This window comes from Callithrix jacchus, chromosome X, assembly GCF_049354715.1.
Source record: "Callithrix jacchus isolate 240 chromosome X, calJac240_pri, whole genome shotgun sequence".
Taxonomy (NCBI): domain Eukaryota; kingdom Metazoa; phylum Chordata; class Mammalia; order Primates; family Cebidae; genus Callithrix; species Callithrix jacchus.
The window spans coordinates 123,960,202-123,985,044 of NC_133524.1; positions in this window are offsets into that span (position 1 = coordinate 123,960,202).

Genomic DNA, 24,843 nt, shown 5'->3' on the forward strand with positions numbered 1-24,843 from the left:
CAAACTCAAGAAATTGCCAAATAATTATTTCAGTTAAGTGTGTAATTGGAGTATGAATCAGTCTTTTATCAGGCTTTATAACTCATCCCATTTCTGAAATATGTCAAAATATTCAAAATAAATTAACCTAAATTTAGATAAATAAAGTGTTTGATACAGAGAGGGATAGATTGATGGATACATTAGATAGATTAGGTAGTTAGATAAATAGGTAGATAGATAGATGGATGGATGTTAAGAGAAAGTTTTGACATAAATAATAAAAGCTAGGATGTATTATAGCTCCATACTGAAGTCTTTTGGGGGCTTAACCTGATAATCCACACTAGATTGCTTCATATATGATGTAAATCAATTATAGTGACAAAGATAACATTGTGGCTTCTGGATATAACAGGACGACTTCTTAGCACAGGTACATAAAGTTCATTTGTTGATTCATTATGTCTGCACATACATACTTTATTCCCACTGTGAGTTCAGGGACAAAGTAGGTTCCTTGGGTGGAACACTGAATAGGCAATAGCCTTATTCTGGTTCTTAAGAAGTCTTTATTCATTGGAAAGACAACACTACCACCCCCTCCACACACACACACGTGCACACACACACACACACAAAAGCAAACTCTTCAAATTGAGCTATGAAAAATTTATTAACCAAGTTATATACAAATATGAGAAAATATGATGATCTTCCAATGTCTGCATCAACTAAAATATTCTAATTCTTACCATCTTCAGTTTTCCTTTTAAAAGAAGCACAAGTAAGATTTTGACAAATTTAATAGCAAGAAGCATGGGAGGAAATGTTTATTTGCCAGATTTTATATTACTGATAGTTTTTTTCCATATCACTCTTATTTTGTTCTATTCTTACATAAAGAACTTGTCACTTTATAAAACTGATTTTTAAAACATTACTGTTTATTTACTTGGCCAAAGCTTATTATAACTTCTTTGACCTGATTTTAAGTGTTACAAAGTCGCATTCGATGATGTATTTGGTGGGCAAAAATCCTACTCTAAGCATGATTATTAGGCTATGGCGCTGAATGAAGTGGTTTTAAACATTAGCAAGTGCTCGATGATGAATAACTGTTAAATACAGTTTTGAGGACCACTGGTTTTTAAACCCAATCATACTGTTAAAAAAAGCAGCAGCAGCAGCAGCAAAGGAGTAAGCTAATTGTAAGACGTGGCTAAAAGAAGCTAATCTATTCTTAACCTCACTTCATAAATGACAGCAAAATTAAATGGAGACAATCATGAATCACAGGAGGATGAGAGTTGGGTAACTAATTGGCCTATTTTCTGTGCTGTCAGAATCCTCTCAAGCAATTTTGTTCAATTATAATTGCAAATCAGCATGCTATTTCTTCCACATGAACTATCCGTTGCCTGAGGTATCCTGGGATAACTCATGATGAATTGTTGGAGAATATTTTTCACTAGTGAATAATTACAGGAAGTTCACATTGAACTGTCAGCATTAAAACTCTAAAAGTCCATGATTTTAACAATCTACAAAAAAAAATGTCATTACATGCAAAGGGCAGAGTGCCTTGATCATCATCATCAAGAATTAGGTTAATCTTGAAACTGTACGAAACAAAGCCAAACAGAAACCCAAATATTGCCCCTATATGCTTATCTCTCTGCTGAATATACTTGGCCCTCAGTGTGTCAAATGAATGCTATGCTAGACAGAGACTGCTCACACTTTCAGTCTGGGTTGGACCTTTTTCTGTAATTTCAGTTTAATCAATTCTGTTACTCAGAGTGACTTATATTCTCTCTTACATTACTTGGTTATATGGATTACTATGACATAAAATCTAGTCCTCCATACATGAACATCTGTATTATATTCTAGAAATAAAATAAAACACTATAATTTCAGGTTGTCACTGGTTTTTACAAAAATAACTAGCCAAATTTCTATTATCTCCAAAGTTCATCTTTCTTTTTTATAAATAAGGTAGCTACTTAACAAGCAAATTTCAAGAACTTCCAGAGAAATGACTGTATTAGTTTGTTCTTATACAGCTATAAAGATATACCTGAGAATGAGTAATTTATAAAGAAAAGAGGTTTAATTGACTCGTTGACACATAGCTATAGAGGCCTCAGGAAACTTTGAATCATGGTGGTAAAAGGCAAAAGGGGATCAAGGACCTTCTTCACATGGCAGCAGAACAGAGAAGTGCCACTGGCAGAAAAACAACCATTTATAAAACCATCAGACCTTGTGAGAATTCACTCACTACCACGAGAACAGCATGGGGAAAACTGCCCCCATAATCACTTCCCACAGGTCTCCAGCTAAACACCTGGGGATTACAATTCAAGATGAGATTTGGGTTGGAAAACTGTATATTCTATGGGAATACCCAGTTGCAAAAGTAATGTTTTTGAGGAACCTGTAAAGTACAATCTATGTATTTTTAAAACAGTCTTTTTACTTTTAAAAATCTGATTTGTCATCTGGTATATTAAAATCCATGTAATAAGAATATATTACTGTGATGTCAAATCCATTTTATCATACCATCTTGAAATTTAATTGGAAATAGGTAACTAATACTATATAGTATTTTAAGTCTGTTTTTAGCTCTTTCTTCAGATAATTTATTTGGGGATTTGATACAAAATGTGCATTCAATACATTTTTTTAAGGATGAAAATATTAAAGTATAGACCTATTACATATGACGCACAAATTTACGCATAAAAGGGGAAGGTACACGATAAAAGTAAAGTTAAACCTTGGCATTTATATGACCTCTCTGGGTAAATAAGATTCAATTAAAGATCAACAACTACTTAGACAACTAAACAAAGGTTTTGAGGAGACACGAACACATCTTCTGTAAGAAAATTGTAAATGCCTACAAATACAAATTGAAATACATAAGCACGTCATGTATTTTTCAATGTAGATTGAACTCTTAAGAACTATTTGTCAACTCAAAGGAAGCCATTTTTGCTCATTAATTTTGTTTGATTTTTGTCTCGACATTGGTTACTGTTACCACAGAAGCTCTGCATATCAAAATAAGAGTTTAATATGACAGATTTTATTGTCTTTTTTATCATTTCAGTGCTTCATGTTTTTAAGATTTGATTGAATATCATATTGAAAAGAATTAATGTACTTAGCAAAGCAAAAGTTGGTATTTTTAAAATAATAAAGGAAATATTTTGTGTAACTCAAAATCAAACCATGTATACAATGACTACATTTAGGTATGAGTTTGATAATAGTGAACATTAGAATTGCAGTTATATGTAAATTTTATGATGTAACTAACACTAAGGTATCCTTTTCAGATTTGAAACTTGGTAAAGGCAAAGCCCTTGCTTGTTCCGTTTACCTCATAATATAGTGTTAAAATGGCACTTAGCAACATAGTGTTTACTTGATAAATGTGTTGAATGAATGCTTGAATGAGTCACCAAAATAAAAAACAAGATGTCAAGATAAAACATCTTTATAAAAAAAGGAAAAAAGCCTCTCTCCTCCAGTAGGCCACCTGAGAATTGAAAAGAAAGACCAAGAAAAAGAAGGTGTGTACAGGCCCCTGCTGTTGTGAAGAAACAGGAGACCAAAAAGGTGGTAAATCTCCTGTTTGAGAAAAGGCCCAATAATTTGGGCATTGGACAGCATATCTAGTCCAAAAGGGAGCTCATCCACCTTGCCAAATAGTCCTGGTACATCCAGCTGCCACAGCAAAAGCCTATCTCCTATAAGAAGTTGAAAATATTTCACAAAATTAACCAGTTCACCCAGTTTTGGACCACTAAACAGCTACTTACCTGCTTAAGCTTGACCACAAGCATAGACAAGAGGCAAAGCAAGAGAAGCAGCAGAGACTGTTGGATCCAGGTAGAGAAGAAAGCTGCCAACAACGGGGATGTCTCCATTAAGTTACCACCAATCCTTCCAGCAGGTGTTAACATTCTCACTCCCTGAGCGGAGAACAAGAAGGCTCAGCTGGTGGTGACTGTACATAACATCGATGTCATAAAACTGGTTATGCTTCTGCCTGCTATGTGATATTAGGTTAAGATTCCTTACTGCATTATCAAGGGGAAGGTCAGAATGGGACAACTAATCCACAGAAAGACTTACACAACCACTACCTTCACACAGGTTAACTCTGAAGACATAAGGCGCTCTGGCTAAGTTGGTGGACACAATGGCAGATGTAATGAGATCTGCCATCTCTAGAGAGGGAAGTTCTGGATCCAAAATTTGTGGCCAATCTGGAAAAGGCAAAGTCTAAAGTAACTTGCCACTAAACTGGGTGAAATGTATACTGGTTTTTTGTACATAAAAATAATCAACATTCTCCTTCAAAAAGTTAAAACATCATGCCAGTTTTCAAACTCGGAACTTATCTATGAACCACTGCAGGATAAATTTAAAATATTAATTATTTGAGAGAAAGACTTGTTCTATTTGTAATGGTGCCACACGTAATTTGTATTTTTATTTTCACATACACCCACACTCACATGTTTGCATTGCCACACCGTAGAAAATTCGTGTATTAATTACCTTTATTTGAGATCATTTAAAAAGTTTAGTTTAATGATAATTTTTCAACATTTTTACCTGATTCTTAGACAAGAATCAGGTTAATTAAAACAATGCTGTTTTAATTAACAACTGTATTTTTTTCTTAAATCAACAACGATTCTCATAAAATTTGGTAAAAGATATAAATTTCAACCTCTTCATGAATAATAGTGATGAATCAAATAGAAAATAATTTAATTTACTCAAAGCTTAAATGAGCTTAGGATATATATATATATATATACGTCCGTCCTAAGCATTTTAAATTTTTAATTATTTAATTATTTGTTTTTGAAATTGACTAAACAGAAAAGACATAGTAACTGACATGTTCAGGTAAGAATATTTAATTTTTCTGATAGGACAATTCAAGATTTTAAGTTCCACATAAATAAAAATGTTGTCAATTTACCACTTCCATTAGATTTGTATGACTGATAAACTTAAGGATTTATATTTAATATTGTTTTTACTTGTTTTGATATTTTTAAATGAAATAAGTTTGTGTGTCTCTATCAGCACCAAAATGTCTTGCTTGATATTCCCACTTAATCCTTCAACTATTACAACTCACGTACATTTCGTATATCTTACAAGATTGACTGTCATGCACATCTGGCACTTTATTTGGATAACCACATAATCCAAAAAAAGTTTGAAGTGTTTTGGATATAAACCAAGATGAATATCAATGCCATCTTTAAAATGATATGCCAACTTGAAGGGGACAGTAAGAAGTAGCATACTTAGCTTAACCTTAAGGTGCTTCCTGAAATATTCATTATCATGTTAAGAATCCCAAACCTTCATGTTCTTACTTATAAGTGGAAGCTATATAATATGTATATATGAACATAGAGCGTGGAATGACAAACAATAGAGATTCAGAAGGGTGGGAAGATGGGACGAGGTTGGGGGATGATGATAAATTACTTAATGGGCAAAATGTATGTTATCTTGGTGATGGATACACTAAAAGGGCTGACTTCACCAGGAAATGAAATGCTCAACATCATTAATGAAAATAAAAGAAATGCTCAACATCATTAGTGATCAGGGAAGTGCAAATCAAAATCACAATTTATGCATATAACAAAATTACATTTGTACCACATAAATTTATACAAATAAAAAAGCATGATATAAGTGAAAGTTTTCCCAGATGAAAATTGTATTAAAAAACAAAAGATGGTAGTACTTTGATGAGACTTTAATTGAATTTGTAGATTTCTATTAACAGTATGGTCATTTTGAAATATTGATTCTACTTATCCTTGAGCATGGGGTGTGTTTCCATTTGTTTGTGTCATCTATGATTACTTTCAGCAGTGTTTTGTAGTTTTCCTTATAGACATATTTCACCTCCTTGGTTAGGTATAATCTTAACTATTTTACTCTTCACAGAATTAGAAAAAAACTCCTAAAATTAATATGGAATAAAAAAAAAGAACCCGCATACCCAAAGCAAGACTAAGCAAAAAGAACAAATCTGGAGGCATCACATTACCCAGCTTCAAACTATATTATAAGGTCATAGTCAAGAAAACAACATGGTACTGATATAAAAATAGGCACATAGACCCATGGAACAGAATAGAGAACCTAGAAAGAAACCCAAATACTTACAGCCAACTGGTATTTGACAAAAACAAACAAAAACATAAAGTGGGGAAAGGACACCCTTTCCAACCAATGGTGCTTGGATAATTTTTAAGTCACACATAGGAGAATGAAACTGGATCCTTATTTCTTACCTTACACAAAATTCAACTCAAGATGGATCAATGACTTAAATCTAAGACCTGAAACTATAAAAATTCTAAGAGATAACATTAGAAAAACCCCTCTAGACATTGGCTTAGGCAAGGATTTCATGATCAAGAACCGTAAAGCAAAAGCAATGAAAAGAAAGATAAATAGCTGGGACTTAATTAAACTAAAGTGATTTTGCAAGACAAAAAGAATAGTCATCAGAGTAAACAGACAATCCACAGACTGTGAGAACATCTTCACAGTCTATATATCTGACAAAAACTAATATCCAGAATCTACAACATGCTCAAACAAATTAGCAAGAAAAAAAACAAATAATCCCAGCAAAAAGTGGGCTAAGGACATAAATAGACAATTCTCAAAAGAAGACATATAAATGGCCAACATACATATGAAAAAAATGCTCAACGTCATTAATGATCAGGGAAATGCAAATCAAAATCACAGTGAAATACCACCTTACTTCTGCCAGAATTGCCATAATAAAAAATATCAAAAAATAATAGGTGTTACCATGGATGTAGTGAACAGGGAACACTTCTACACTGCTGGTGGGAATGTAAACTAGTACAACCACTATGGAAAACAGTGTGGAGATTCCTTGAAGAACTAAAAGTAGAATTAGCATTAGATACAGCAATCCCAGAGTATCTACCAGGTATTTACCCAGAGGAAAAGAAGTCATTACACAAAAAAGATACTTGCACATGCATGTTTATAGTAGCACAATTTGGAGTTGCAAGAACATAGAGCCAATCCAAATGCCCATCATTCAGTATATGGATAAAGAAAGTATGGTATATATAGAATATGATGGAATACTACTCAGCCATAAAGAGGAATTAATTAATGGCATTTGGACCAACCTGAATGATATTGGAGACTATTATTCTAAGCAAAGTAACTCAGGAATGGAAAACCAAACATCATATCTTCCCTCTTATACATGGAAGCTAACCTATAAGGAGACACTTTACAAAAGAAGACATATATGAGGCCAACAATCATATGAAAAAATGCTCATCATCACTGGTCATCAGAGAGATGCAAATCAAAACCACATTGATATACCATCTCACGCCAGTTAGAATGGCGATCATTAAAAAATCTGGAGACAACAGATGCTGGAGAGGATGTGGAGAAAAAGGAACACTTTTACACTGTTGGTGGGAGTGTAAATTAGTTCAACCACTGTGGAAGACAGTGTGGCGATTCCTCAAGGCCTTAGAAATAGAAATTCCGTTTGACCCAGCAATCTCATTACTGGGTATATATCCAAAGGACTATAAATCATTCTACTATAAGGACACATGTACACGAATGTTCATTGCAGCACTGTTTACAATAGTAAAGACCTGGAATCAACCCAAATGCCCATTGATGATAGACTGGATTGGGAAAATGTGGCACATATACACCATGGGATATTATGCAGCAATCAGAAATGATGAGTTCGTGTCCTTTGTAGGGACATGGATGAATCTGGAGAACATCATTCTCAGCAAACTGACACAAGAACAGAAAATGAAATACCGCATATTCTCACTCATAGGCGGGTGATGAAAAATGAGAACACATGGACACAGGGAGGGGAGTACTAAACACTGGGTTCTATTAGGGGGAAAAGGGGAGGGCCAGTGGGGGGGAGCTGGGGAGGAATAGCCTGGGGAGAAATGCCAAATGTGGGTAAAGAGGAGAAAGAAAGCAAAACACATTGCTATGTGTGTACCTATGCAACTGTCTTGCATGTTCTGCACATGTACCCCAAAACCTAAAATGCAATAAAAAATTTTTAAAAAAATGACACAATGAACTTTGGAGACTTGAGGGTAAGGGTGGGAAGGAGGTGAGGGATAAAAGACAACAAACTGGGTGCCATGTACACTGCTTGGGTGATGAGTGCACCAAAATCTCAGAAATCAGCACTAAATAACTTAATAATATAACCAGACACCACCTGTTCCCCAATAACCTATGGAAATTTTTAAAAAAGTTAAAAAAAAGAAACCATATTCATCTATCTCAGCTCTTTTTCCCCCTAAAGGACAGTCACTTTTGCAAGTCTTAATGTGTTCTATGCATCATTCAAAATTACTGACTCTGCCTAAATAAATTAACTATTAACAACTAGAGTAGTCGAATTCAAAGTATTAAATCAAATCCAAAATATATAGCTAACTTTGTGGTTAATAAGTCAATAATAAATATGATAGGCACATAATAAAAGAACATAAACCATAATCAAAATTCAACATTCATGTGTTTCTAGTTCTAATACCACTACTATTAACTAATATTTATTGAGAGCTTATTATGTGCTAAGTACTGTGTACTTTGCATATATAATCTCATTAAATTCATAGTATTAGCTTATTTTTAGATAAGTAAATTTTCTCACATTGTGGCATTTTAGTTGATATACAAATAAGTTGTGAAAAGGCATACATTTGAAATAGTAACCACAAATTGATTTTAAAGCAGGCTTAATTCTAAAGCCTTAACCATAATAACATATTGCTAATAAATGATGCTTAAGTATTCCTTAACTAAATGGGGTTAAAAATAAGTAATGTATTCAGGATCCTCTAAAAACTAAAAATAGAACTACCATGCTATTCAGCAATCTCACTGCTAAGTATATACCCAAAAGAAAGGAAATTAGTATATAAAAAATAAAACTGCATCCTCATATTTATTGAAGCACTATTCACACTAGACAAAATGTGGAATCTACCTGTGCTCATCAATGGATGAATTAATAAATAAATTGTACATATACACGATGAAGCATTATTCAGCCATAAGAAAAACCGAAATCCTGTCATTTGCAGCAACATAAATGAAACTCCTGAATTTTATGTTAAATGAAATAAGCAGACACAGAAAGACAAACAACACATTTCCTCACTAATATGTGGGAGCTAAAAAAAAATAGCTCATGGAGATAGAGAGTAGGATGATGGCTACCAGAGGCTGGAAAGGAGACTGGTAAGGCAGTGCATAAAAAGGGAATGGATAAAGGTAAAAAGAAAGGGTTAGGTAAAAGGAATAGCATCTAGGGCTCCATAGCACAATAGGGTGACTACAGTTAACAACAATTTATTGTATATTTTAAAATAACGAAAATAATGTACCTGAAATGTTTCTAACACAAATAAATGATGAATGCTTGAGGTGATGAATATCTCAATTACCCTAATTTGATCATTGTACATTGTATGTTTGTAACAAAATTTCACATATATCCCATAAATATGTGGAACTATTATGTATCTATAATAATTTTTAAAATTAAACTCTAAAATACTAGTACAAACTCTGTTTAAGGCATACCTTACATTTATGAGCTATTATATTGTGTTAAATATATCAGTTATCATGTATTACCAGATACCACAGAAATGCAAGTTAAGTCTTAATCTCATTTTGGAGGGGGAGTTATGACCCAGACCTAATATGACTAAAAATTCGAGTCTAGTAACTAGACCAAGTCATCAGAAGGTAGCAAAGAATGAATAATAGCAAATTAATCAAATCTAGACAAAAAAAAAAAAAACCAGGGAATCTGTAACTGACAGGTAAGAGGGAGATTATATGGTTTAAATGTGTGTCTCCTCCAAATCTCATGTTGAAATGTGACCTCCAATGTTGGAGGGAGGCCTCGTGGGAGGTGTCTGGGCCATGGAAGTAGATCCCTCATAAATGGCTTCTTGCTGTCCTCACAGTAATGAATGAGTTTTAACTTTATTAGGTCACAGGAGATCTGGTTGTTTAAAAGAGTCTGGGATCTTCTCTTCTCCCTCTGGCTCCCTATCTTGCTATCTGACATGCCTGCTCCTCCTTCCCCCTCTACCATGACTGGAAGCTTCCTGAGGCCCTAGCCAGAAGCAGATTCTTCTTGTACAGTCTATAGAACTGTGAGTGAAGATAAACTTCTTTTCTTTGTAAATTACCTAGCCTCAGATATTCCTTTATAACAAATGGAAAGTGACAGGAGTCTTGAAGAAAATGCAACAAATCAGGGGATTTAATTTTCTGAAGTCAAGTGTTAACATCTTTCAGCACATTACTGGATTCAGGTAAGCTGGCAATAAGTAATAGCAACCCAAATATTAAACTATGTTATAGGGCTGAAAATTTCTGCACAATTGGAAGGACCAAGAAGCAAGATGGAACCCAAATTCCTGAAGAGCATGAATATCAAGGCTAGAACAAAATAAATACCCAATTAAGGAAAATTATCAAGAAGGTGATTGGTCACAAGAAAGAATGCAAAAGGCAAATTTTGAAAGAGAGTATCAGGTCAAAATTGAACAGGTAGAAAGCTGACACAGTGCCAAATAAGCTGATCCTCTAGGAAGAAGCCATTAGTCTTTCTGTTTAACCTTTTATAGGATCAGATTGATTCAGAGTGTAGGAAGGTTTCAGCCTTGAATATAAGGGATGCCAGTGCTGAAGTCTGATGATATCAGACCCAACTCTACTGAATGAACTGAGATGATCACATAAAAGTAAAGAAATACTTATTTATTATAGTAACTTTTTCTCTTTAGAAATTAGTTTCCTGTAATTTTACCTATACATTTTATATTTTAATCTTACTAAGAAGACACTTCAGGAATGTTATATTTTTGTACATTTTCAAAACACAAGGTTTTTGAAACATAATTTTTATCCAGGCTACATCAACATATCTCTGAAGCGGTTTAAAATGAAAAATTAAGAATCTGTGCTTAAAGAATAGTAACAAGATAAATTCACTGATTGCTTCAAATAAAACTAAACTAAGAAAATATAAACTTTTTATTCATGCTAATGTAGACAAACTAATTTTTTTACCTTTTTAAAAATATAAGCCTATATCTAGGCTTTCACACTAGCTATAGGCTTATATACAGAGACTAGAACTGATCAGCAGGAGTGACAATGCTAATGGTAATATTTTGCTAAATGAACTGGCTATGTCTTTCCAAATAAAATTGATTTATAAATACATTCTACCAATAAGAGATGCCAGGTCAGAGTAAATACATTGCTACTATGGTATTGCAACTTGTGTTTATGTTTATTTTTACTTCTATATTAATTTGTGTTGAGGAATATATTTTCCATACTGTTAGAAGGAGAAGATGGCTTATTACATAATATGGTTCTCAGCAATAATAATGTTTTGTCCTGAAAATGTCAACCAAAATACAATGATATACATAGATAAAATACTTAATATTATTTAACTCCAGACTATACAAAATATTCAAAATCCAGGAAAGGACCATTAAATAAACCATGTTCAGAATATTGTAAGATCTATCCCTACAAATGTGTACCCCTGTAAAGTTCATAGTTTTTTATCATTACTCTAAATTAGAAAAATAATTTTGGACTAAAATATTCAGTTTAGTAGCTTTAGCACTCACAGAGGCCAATATGAAGTCACTGACTTATTAGAAACTGCTAAGATACAGAAAAATAGAACATTTTAAGTTAGAGAACTCTCAGATATTGAAATTGGGATATTGTCACTATGTCAGATCAATAATACACTATATATGTGCATAATGATAGCTATAGACAGTAGCAGTTTCATTTTCTAAAATAAAAAAAACTCTAAATGAGACTACTTTTTATTGCTTTTTAGAGTAAGGCTGAACACGAAGTAGACTTGATATGTATACATACCTATTCAGGTCAGACACCCTTAACTGTACATTATAGAATTTGAAGAATCAGGAAAGACATTAGTCTTAATGAATTCATAGTCAAGCTCCACCTGAGCTTTGCTTTGCTTTATGTTTTCCCAAGACAAAGCAAGGCTCAGTTTGAGCCTGGCTAACGTCCAGGTTTGGAGAGCAGGGAAACATGAGATGACTATGAATACATTAATCAACATTGCAGAGCACTGCTACCTTTAAAAAAAAAGAAGAAGGAGAAGAAGAAAAGAGATAGTAGGTTACCACGTCAAAAAGTGTCTTGGGAGAGAGGTTGGTAAATGGGTACAACAGAACAATTAGATAAGTTCTAGTGTTCAGTAGCACAGAGTGATTCTATTAAGAATAATTCATTGTATATTTCAAAATAGAAGAAAAGACATAGAATATTACCAACACAAACAAATAATATTTTAGGTGATCGATATACCAATTAACCTGATTTGCTCATTACATATTATATATGTGTATCAAAATATCACATGCACCCCATACATATATAATTATTATTTATCAACTTAAAAAAGTATATAGGTCATCTAACAAACATGTAGCCATAGATTTAACTAATGCTCAAGCAGCCCTGATAGTCCTTAAGAACTCACAAAAATAGACCCAAAGATGAGAACATTTCTGGAATGCAATTTACTTGGGGATCAGAAACACAAACTCACTTCACCTTATATATCCTACTTTATGAAGTTAAGATCTGATTTTGAGTGATTTGAGAGATCAAATTTGAAGGCACAGTAGAGTCAGTTAAGTAACAGTCACAAAATTTATACAATATAAAGTTTGATTTATTGTTATTTAGATGAAGGCGCTCATCTCAATCCTATGAAATTCAACAGAGCTATAGAAGTTTACATAAGGCACAGTAGGCCTAACAGCAATGGAGAACCAATATGTCACTTTTAGAAAAAGTGACATATTGACAACAAAGGAGGATACTTTAGTCTAGAGAACTTCCCTCAAAATGTATCAGACCACCAGCCTTGGTTTGATTACAACATTAAATCATATTGAATTGGTCATTAAGATATCCTGTGGTTAAATTAATCAACATGGTTTTTAAAATTATTTCATCTTTAATCTATAATTAGTCTCTTAAAAGCAAGGACCATGTATATTGAATAGAACAAATATACTGAATAGCTACTACGTACTAGGAGCTTCTGGGAATATAAAATAAGGAAATATAATCCCTTTCCTTAAAAAGCTTAAAGCTACTGGGAAAGATAAACAAGTTCACCAGTATACAACTAATGCAGAAGAGTACTATAGTTGAAATATATACTATAATAAATGTTTACCAATGCGTTCATGCCCAATTTGTTGATTAACCATGAAAAAAATGTACTTTAAAGGAAATTCAAAGTTTTTGAATCTTGTATACTACTTCTAAACATTGGGAGAAAAGGTTTATTTTACAGTCAAAAAAATGCTGTGCTACTTGTTTCACCAAAACAAAGTGGGGAGTCTCATGACTCCTAGAGAGAAAAAGTATATAGAGGAGGGAGGGAGGGAAGGAAGGAAGGAAGGAAGGAAGGAAGGAAGGAAGGAAGGAAGGAAGGGAGGGAGGGAGGGAGGGAGGGAGGGAGGGAAGGAAGGAAGGAAAAGGAGAAAGAGAGAAAGGCAGAAAGAAAAGAAAGAAAGAGAGATATGAGTACATCATGCTTAGCATTCCTGTAGTTAGTATTTAGTGTATTGACCGAAGCTAGTATCTTTTAAAGTATATTTAGCATATACTTAATGCTTACTCTGCGTCAGGAACTATTTCAAGTAACTTTTTCATATTAATTTATTTGATTCATTTAATTCTCACAAATTTTAGATATAATTATACTGTAATCTCCAGTTTAAAGAAGGCAGAGAGAGGTTAAATACTATCCTCAATCACTTCCTGCATGACCACTTGAAACGTTGGGAAGGAACACATCATTTGCTATAGCACTATTCTTTTCTTTGTCTTGAAAAAGGAAATATAAACAGTGCTTTGAAGTTACTTACCTGCTCCTTGGTATCTGACACTGTCTCATACTTCCCTATCTTACCTTTCTAGATAAAAACTTTGGGCCTTTGTCTTCTGCCCTCAATTAAAATGCATTTATTTCAAGATTTTCTAGGTGATGATATGCCAATGCCTGACGACCTTCTAAGGATGAGGTGGCAATTATGTTTAATTACATATTTGCTAATTCTGATCTAATAACTACCCTTCCCAGAGGCACTGGGTAGAAGAGTTCACGAACTATGATAGTTACTCTCCTTGTGCTTTCTCTTTTAATACCCACTATAATACTATAAGAGAGATACTGTATTCTCATTTTACATATGTAGAAACTGAGACTCAAAAAGTTCAGATAACATTACCAAAGATTAGGGTATAAATCAACATATCTCTGACTCCAAAGCCTGTGCTTTTCCCAATTTTGAAGATATTTGTCCTAATTCGGAGTTGTAGAATACTTGGCATGTATGCTTCCACTCTTCTGTTTCATGCCCTTAGTAGTCATTGCTAATTAGTCACAATTTGTGTTAGCTCAGTACTCTAGGTTGTCACTACAAATGGATTGGGATTGATGTGGGAGAAAAAGTAGTTTTATTACCCTTACCATAATCCAAATGTGACCTTTCTTTTTCATATTATAGGTTTAAAAGCCTTTAAAAACTTTTATTTTAAATGATGTCAAATTTATATGCAGTTATTTTCAGGCCACAATTTCCTGAGATTGGAGGAAGAGAAAAGATGACAGAAAGAGACCAAAGCTAAATTTTGGCACTATGTCAGATTTTTCAAAAATGGAATTCCATAAAGTTAAAAATAACTCAAAACAAATGATTCTTGTACATCTATATCAGCAATGTTTTTTACTGAACAAAATGGGAAATAAAACTTTAATGTTAAGGTGATGATAAATAATTAAACATGTAAATGTCAAATGTCAAAATAACATGGAATTTAACCATAAAAATGTATATTTTAGAATAATTAACTCAGTGCTAAGACATATATGGATGTATGGAAGACATGAGAGCCACCTGTTCGTTTATTTCCCAAGTAAACAGCAAACGTGACTTTCATTCAAATCCATGTATTCATTTAAATAAACTCCAAACTCTAATATACTATGGGCAGCTATTTTTGCTGCTATTTAGCATCAAATGCATTTGTAGGACTTAATTTCATAGAAACAGGCATCTATATGAAACTATTTCTGTCCTAAATTTTATAACAAATCAGTGCTGAGTACAATTTAAGGTTATTAGAGATTAGTAAATATTGTACTGAAAAATATATTTTATCAACATTGTAAAATACAGCATATGCACATTTTTCTTTACAGTATTTTTCCAAAATTGCCACAATTATATTCCAATGATTTAATTTAGAACATTTTATTATAGATACATACTGGTAAAAATAGCTTTCACAACCAATATCCATGTTTGGAGTGGTACAGAAATCAAATTTATGTCACCAATAAACAATAATAATAGTAACAATTATAAAATAACAATGCCATTCTAATACATACTACTTTTGGTTTATAAAGCACTCAACACACACTTTACTCATTTAACTTTCATAATAATTACCAGCTTGCTTGTACTGTAGGCAACTGATTTTCATTTCCAGAATTAAGATTTAGTATAACTGTGTAGACTCATAATTTGAATTTTATATATTTATATGCAGGTAATTTTAAGGGAATATTACTACTCACAGTACTGGCTCACTCGGTAGAGCAGTGTGGGCATCACCTCGAAGCTTGTTAAGAAATGTAGAAACCTGGGCCTCAACTCAGAACCACTGACTAGGAACTCACGTTTTATTAAGATTCCTCAGGTGATTCAAATATACATTAAAGCTTGAGGACCATCTCTTTAACTATATTTCAAAGGTAGATGTGGTTATCCTTCCACTGAAGACAGTGTTCTCATTTGCAAAATAGGTATAATCAATACCTGTTTCCAAAGATGATTGTAAAAACAAAATAGGAAGATTATATTAGCAAACTTTCATCCAATGGTCTCTGCTAGCATTTTCACTCATTTAACAAATATTTTTCTTGAGTACTTGTTCAAAGACAGAGACTCTGTTGGGTTTGTCTTATAAAATGGTAAGAAAATAGATACAGGGCCAGGCATGGTGGCTCACGCCTGTAATCCCAGAACTTTGGGAGGCCGAGGTGGGCGGATCCCAAGGTCAGGAGTTTGAGACCAGCCTGGCCAATGTGGTGAAACCCCATCTCTCCTAAAAATACCAAAATTAGCTGGGTGTGGTGGTGGGCACCCATAGTCCCAGCTACTTGGGAGGCTGAGGCAGAAGAATCACTTGAACCTAAGAGGTGGAGGTTTCAGTGAGCCGAGATTATACCACTACACTCCAGCTTGGGCAACAGAGTAAGACTCCGTCTCAAAAAAAAAAAAAAAAAAGATAGATACAGAACCTGCCTTTATGGAGTTAATAGTCTAGTGCCGAGCTTACAGTCACCATCATCAATATCATAATCAACATTAAGATATTTTTATTAGTAGTTGTAACGGCAAGTCTTAAAAGGGTATAACAGAAAGAGACGAAGGAGAACCAAATGTTTCTCATCAGCAGTGTTGCACAAGAAAAGCAAACAAAAGTTAGCATATTAGTTTGATTTCACAGAGAGAGAAGCCATGGCAAAAGTATTTACCTGTGGCTGAAGGAGTAAATGGGAGGGGAAAAGGAGGACAAAAAAATACATATCTGGAGCTGTATAAATCATTTTCACAAAGTCATAGAGAGTTATTTCTTGCTAGGTAAAACATTTTGAATTGGATTTTAAAAGCAATAGGGAAATAGCACATGTGAATTTTCTGTAGTTTTTACCCCAATATGTCCTTAGAGCCGACCTCGTTGGGGCTGTTTGCCTAGAGCTTAGTTCTTCTGAAGGTTTCAGAAACAAGGTCTGTTCCACTGTAGTTATAAGAGGACGGACTCCACATGAATTGATCTTATATCATAGGCCCAAAGTGTTTGTCTCACATGAATGCATGAATGGCAGGCAAAAAAAAAAAAAGGAAAAATTAATTATCCCACACAATTGATTGATTCAATGTTGGAGTGATAGAAAGTAATGCATTCTTAGATTCAAATTCTGCCTGCCCCAAAGTACACACCAGAAACCCATTGCTTGCATTGACAAATCTCTTAATTAGAAGATGGTATTTGTTCTCAATTAGAGAAACAGATTGAGACACTCCCTTTAACGATAAAACCATTGAAACGTGTGCAGCAGTTTGGTGGAGAAAAAGGCAATTAGGTATATCACCTGGAGACTCCTTGCATTTGCAGCAGTGAATGCATAAACAAAACGATTACTCCACTCAAGAGATACTTCACCATGGCTCAGAGAGAGATGAATCACTGCTGATGAGTATTTAAGAAATGTCCTCTGAGATTAATTCCTATACACACAAAAATATAATCACCCCCATCCACATTACCTGGGTATATGTATCCTGAAATCCACTGAATTTCAGGAAAATAATATGAAGATCATACTTAGAACACAATCAGAAGAAGCACTTTTCCATGAATTTACTGCATCGTAGAATGCTATTTTACTCAAATAGCTCAGGTATTTTGTGTTATTTCATTAATTCATTTAATGAGTACCACCTATTTTGTGCACAACTCTACTGAACACACAAGTATACTCAAATATGTAAAAGAATAATCCACTGTCCTCCAGGACCTCATTTGCAAAACATTTGGCAAGATGTTCCATTGGATAATTAGAGGAAAAATCAAGTCCATGTGTTACAAAATGTGTGCTGGAGAGCTAGTGTGTACGTGTGTGTGAGCACACACGCGCGCAGGAAGAGGTCTAAGTCTGAGAAAAATCAGAATACATTCTCTGTAATATGTTAGAGATTAGTCATACACTAGACCTTGAAAAGAGTACAGGCTTTGAATTTGGCTGCTTTTAAAAAATACCAAAAGAGCCCATTAAAAAGCTGAAAATCCAATTACATAATTAGATCTTTTTGTCTATATGATATAAAATGTTCGACTTAACAATTTAATTGAATTTTATTGGTTATTCTATCACACAGCCCACCCTACCTTTTCGGCTGAATTCAATAGGACGATGAAATATCTTTTCAGTCACAGCCAATTTATTTAAATAGGGCATTCCAGTGTGTAGGCAAAATGTGATAACAGGAGCTCTACACAGATCTGTTGTTCAGGACAAATAATTATTCAACTGTTGCTATCTGATATTATAAGAGGAAATATTTTATTGAAAAAGAAGAATTAAGATCTAAAATTGCAGCCCAAGAAGAAAGATAATGCAGGAATTTAAATACATATTTATGTGCAAATGAAGCCACCCCTAGAAAATAGATATTTGGCCAATGAACCATTTCAATGAGAAAGTTTTCGCAGTGAGTGGCTAAAGGACCCCATTTGATTTATTAAACCTAAGAAGTGTGGTCCAAATTCTAAGGCCCAGTCATAAACTCTACGTGATTTTTGCCTCTGTTTGTTAGGCAAGTCTCAAATATGTTGAGGTAGTTTCAAATAAATAATTTGCCAAATGTATGGTTTGTTGGAATTTACATTTTCACTCTATTGTTTAGCTATATAGACAGGAACATAGATAAGTGCAAGAAAAATTTAATTAAAAGGCCTGGATATTCAAGCATATTTCAGTTTGTGAAGGGACAATCAACTCACTTGACAGTGTGCTCACTTTTTTTGAATACATAATAGAATTTTAAAATATACTTGTCAGAGAAGTTTCTTCAAGTATCATTATTTACTATGATTAAGAAAGTTTTCAAAAAGTACCAGACAAAAAATAAAATTCACTTTTATTTTGCATTTCCTTTTAGTATAGGCAACAAAGTCAGTAGCTTTTTGTGCTGAAAATACATCCTCCTGATATTTGCTATTAAAAATTAGTTCTATCCATTGCATAATTTCAAATCTCAGAATTCCAAATTCCCTTGACAGATACTTACTAACATCAGAATTACAATTTACTCTCAAATCAAGTTTGACTTATTATATTCTCTTCGTAGGGAAAACACTAACAAAGTTTTTTGAACGCATGCTATGAATATATATATATATATATATATATATATATATTCCTCCCTTTGCAACTTTGATTCAGCTGGAGATGTATAAGACATTAATTTTAAATAGCACATAAACCATCTTTACTCTGTTTTAGTCTTAATTTTATTTTTTTAAACTGATTTGAACTGTGGTAATCTGAACTCCAAGCATAGCAAGCTGACTCTGATGCTTTAAATTTTGCACAGCATGTCTACCCCAAAGGTGCTATTGTCACAAAACATGTTAGTAACAAAGCACAGTAGGCTCACTGCAAATCCATTCTTACAACAGGATTAATATGGCCCAAACAATAAACCAATTATTACCTACCTTTTCAATCTTATTTTCATCATTTATACTTTATGCGCCAACATTTCCTATACCCTTTACTTACTTGTATACACTGTGATGGTTCTTAATTTTGCTACTTTGCTTAATGCTACCTCTCAATCTAAAAGTTCCTTCTACAAACTCAACTATTCAGCCATCAACACTTGGATGTTAACTCGGCCTTTCCAGAAAACTTTTTATTTCTTGATCATTCTCTCCACCTCCACCCAGACTGATTTAATTATCATTATTATTTTTCTGGTTCTCTTAGCTCTAGGTATGCATATTTCATTTATACGGTGCTTCATCTTAAGCACATGAGGCTAAAATGTAGTTGAAATTAAAAAAAAAAAAATGTCCAACATACCTTCTGTAGTAGGATGCCCTAGTGAGAGCAGACATTCAACATCCCAGGAGCCACCTGATTAGTCTCTTTTCATCAATCATGACTAAGATATATTCTAAAGTCTATTTTGATGAAATGACTTCCCAGAGGCATGGTTTGCCTGAGTGTCAATTTTCACTCTATTGCTTAGTAATATAGACAGGAATTTTGAAATCAGCATGTACTTAAGTGTGAGTGCAGAAATAAAGGGTTGATACAGCAACCTTCAAAAGTAGATTGTTGGGGTATAGGAGGAATGGAGTCATATCAGACAGCAAAACGTGTGTTGTTTTCTGTTGGAAGCCTAATAAATGACATTTGCATTTGGGAGAAGGATAATGGCAATAAATGTCATAGCACTTGTTTCTGCCTCTCTGAAGATCATGAAGTCCTCATGATCTCAGTTCTGTCTCTGCTTTCTGTAATAACATATATAAAGCCACTAGCACAGAGAGTATGGTAAAGAAATGTTTACTTCTTCATGCTCTTTCCTCTCTTCTCTATGTCTCCATATATTTTAGAATACACTTTGTCTTCAATGATCTAATCACATACTTCAGGGAAAACTACAAACCACTGCTCAACGAAATCAGAGAGGACACAAACAGATGGAGAAACATTCCATGTTCATGGTTAGGAAGAATTAATATCGTAAAAATGGCTATACAGCCCAAAGTAATTTACAGAATCAATGCTATAACCATCAAGCTACCATTGACTTTCTTCACAGAACTGGAAAAAACCACCATGAACTTCATATGGAACCAAAAGAGAGCCCACATAGCCAAGTCAATTCTAAGCAAAAAGAACACAGCGGGGGGCATCACACTACCAGATTTTAAACTATACTACAAGGCTACAGTAATCAAAACAGCATGGTACTGGTACCAAAACAGAGATATAGACCAATGGAACAGAACAGAGGCATCAGAGGCAACACAACATAGCTACAACCATACAATCTTTGATAAACCCAACAAAAACAAGCAATGGGGAAAGGATTCCCGGTTCAACAAATGGTGCTGGGAAAACTGGCTAGCCATGTGCAGAAAGCAGAAACTGGACCCCTTCCTGACACCTTACACTAAAATTAACTCCAGATGGATTAAAGACTTAAACATAAGACCTGGCACCATAAAAACCCTAGAAGGAAATCTAGGCAAAACCATCCAGGACATCGGAGTAGGCAAGGACTTCATGAACAAAACAACAAAAGCATTGGCAACAAAAGCCAAAATAGACAAATGGGACCTAATGAAACTCCACAGCTTCTGCACAGCAAAAGAAACAGTCTCTAGTGTGAATCGGCAACCAAGAGAATGGGAAAAAATTTTTGCAGTTTACCCATCTGACAAAGGGCTGATATCCAGAATTTACAAAGAACTCAAACAGATTTACAGGAAAAAACAAACAAGCCCATTCAAAAGTGGGTGAAGGATATGAACAGACACTTTACAAAAGAAGACATATACGAGGCCAACAATCATATGAAAAAATGCTCATCGTCACTGGTCATCAGAGAGATGCAAATCAAAACCGCATTGAGATACCATCTCACGCCAGTTAGAATGGCGATCATTAAAAAATCTGGAGACAACAGATGCTGGAGAAGATGTGGAGAAAAAGGAACACTTTTACACTGTTGGTGGGAGTGTAAATTAGTCCAACCATTGTGGAAGACAGTGTGGCGATTCCTCAAGGCCTTAGAAATAGAAATTCCATTTGACCCAGCAATCCCGTTACTGGGTATATATCCAAAGGACTATAAATCGTTCTACTGTAAGGACACATGCACACGAATGTTCATTGCAGCACTGTTTACAATAGCAAAGACCTGGAATCAACCCAAATGCCCATTGATGATAGACTGGATTGGAAAAATGTAGCACATATACACCATGGAATATTATGCCGCAATCAGAAATGATGAGCTCGTGTTGTTTGTAGGGACATGGATGAATCTGGAGAACATCATTCTCAGCAAACTGACACAAGAACAGAAAATGAAACACCGCATATTCTCACTCATAGGCGGGTGATGAAAAATGAGAACACATGAACACAGAGAGGGGAGTACTAAACACTGGGGTCTATTGGGGGGAAAGGGGAGGGGGAGGTGGGGAGGTATAGCCTGGGGAGAAATGCCAAATGTGGGTGAAGGGTCGAAAGCAAACAAAACACACTGCCATGTGTGTACCTATGCAACTGTATTGCATGCTCTGCACATGTACCCCAAAACCTATAATCCAATAAAAAATTAAAAAAAAAATAATAAAATAAAATAAAATAAAATAAAATAAAAAAGAAAAAATATGATAGAAAAATCTAATTCACAACAGAATAAAACTGTTGACTTTGTATCCATTTGAATATTTTATTACTTTTATTTTTTTAATTATTTTTAGAAATTATTTTAGCTACAGGAGGTACATGGGCAGGTTTTTCCCATGGATATATTGCGTGATGCTGAGATTTGGGCTTCGATCGAAACCTTGATACAAATAGTGAAACACAGAAACTGAGGGGGTGTATTCTCTTCCTGTGTCCACAAGGAGGTGTAATTTCGAAGGCAAGAACTTCCAGCGCCATACCCCTACCTCTCCATCTGGGATCTTAAGGATCTTTGTTTAAACTTTGGCGCACTTGGAAAAATTAAAGGTCAATCCCTCCAGTGGAAGTTTAAAGGAACTCATTTCATAGGCCCAGAAAACTTAAAGGGGGAGGGAATTCCTCCCAGGTTAAAAGTCCCCTTCTTCCACACCTCTTTGGACTCCATATCTGGATCCCCTTCCACAATCTTGTGGAAGCTTCTCTCATCATTTTCTCTCTCCGTTTTCTCTTTCTCTGCCTAAATAAATCACTTTCTGCAAAACTCTTTAGGGTCTGATATTTATTTAATTGCTCACTGCACCCAGCATGGTCCCCTCTCCCATTCTGAGTTGAATAAAGGACCAAAAGCCTGAAAGAACATCCTCTCAGGGGAGCTGAGCTTATCCTGCTCTCCAGAATTTGGTCACATACCCGTTGTAGTTTCTTAACCTTTCCCCTCTCATTGCCTTCCCCTCTATGGAGTCCCCAGTGTCTATTTTTTTCCATCTTTTTGTCCATGTGTACCCAATGTTTGGCTCTCACAATTAAGAATATGTGGTACTTGGTTTTCTTTTTCTGTATTAATTCCCTATGGATAATGACATTCAGCTGCATCTATAGTGCAGCAAATGACAAAATTTTCTTATGTTTTATGGCTGTATGATATTCCATAATGTAAATATAACATATTTCCTTTATCTAATCAACAATGGGAGGTCAACTAGGTTGATTCCATGTCTTTACTATTGTTAATAGTGCTGTAAGAAACATACAAAAGCAGGTGTCTTTTAGAAGAACAATTAATTTTCCTTTGCAAATATGTCCAATAATGAGGTTGCTGGGGTGAACAGTAGTTCTGTTCTTAGCCCTTTGAGAAATCTCCAATTGCTTTCCCCAGGGGCTCAACTAATTTACAATCCCACCAACAGTGGATTACTGTTCTCTATTCTCTGCAACCTTGCCAATTTCTGTAATTTTTTTGACTTTTTACTAATAGTCATTCTGAATGGTATGAAATAGTATCTTATTGTGGTTTTGAGTTCAATTTATCTGACAATTAGTGATTTTAAGCATCTTTAAAGTATATTTGTTGGCTGATTGTATTCCTTCTTTTGAGAAGTTTCCATTCATGTCCTTTGCCCACTTTTTAATGGGGTTGTTTTTTTCCCTATTTAAGTTCCTTGTAGATTCTGGATATTAGTCCTTTGTTGGATGCATAGTTTGCACATATTTTTTTCCATTCTGTTAGTTGTCTGTTCAGTCTTTTCACCATTTTTTTTCTGTGCAGAAGCTCCTTATTTTAATTAAGTTCCAATTGTGAATTTTTGCTTTTGGTTTATTTGCCTTTGAGGACTTAGTCATAAATTAGTTGCCTAAGCCAGTGTTCAAAAGTGAATTTCCTATGTTTTCTTCTAGAATTTTTATAGTTTGGGGTCTTATATTTAAATCGTTAATCCATCTTGAGTTAATTTTTGTACATGGTAATAGGTAAGTGTCCAGTTTCACTCTTCTGCATGTGGCTAGCCAGTTTTCCCAGCACCGTTTATTGAATAGGGTGTCCTTTCCCCATTGTTGATTTTGTCAACTTTGTCAAAAATAAGTTGATTGTAAGTGTGTAGCTTTATTTACAGGTTTTCCACCCTTTTCTGTTATTTATGTATCATTTTTTTTACCTGTACCATGCTTTTTTACTTAATATAGCCTTATAGTATAGTTTAGCAATGTGATTCCTCCAGTTTTGCTCTTTTTTTTTTTTGCATAGGATTGCATCAGCTATTTAGGTTCCTTTTAGTTCCATATGATTTTTAGAAGAGCTGTGTCAATTTCTGTGGAAATTTACATTGATAATTTGATAGGAATTGTTTGAATCTGTAGATTGCGTTGAGCAATATGGACATTTTAATGATATCGATTCTTCCAAACTATGAGCATGGAATAGTTTTTCATTTTCTTGTGTCATCAATTATTTCTTTCATCAATATTTTGTATTTCTCATTGTAGACATCTTTCACCTTTTTGAATAGATGTACCCCTAGGTGTTTTCTTCTTTTTGTCACTATTAGAGATGGGATTGCATTATTGATTTGGTTCTCAGCTTGAACTCTATTGATGCATAGAAATGCTACTGACTTTGTACATGGATTTTGTATCTTGAAACTTTACTGAAGTCATTTACCAGAACTAGGAGTGTTTTGGTAGAATCTTTAGAATTTTCTTGGCATAGAATCTTATTTTCAGTGAAAAAAAAAATAATTTCGTTTTCTATTTTCCTATTGAGATGATTTCTAATTGTTTCAATTGCTAGACTGCTCTGGCTAGGAATTCCAATACTATATTAAATAGGAGTGATGAGAGTAGACATCCTT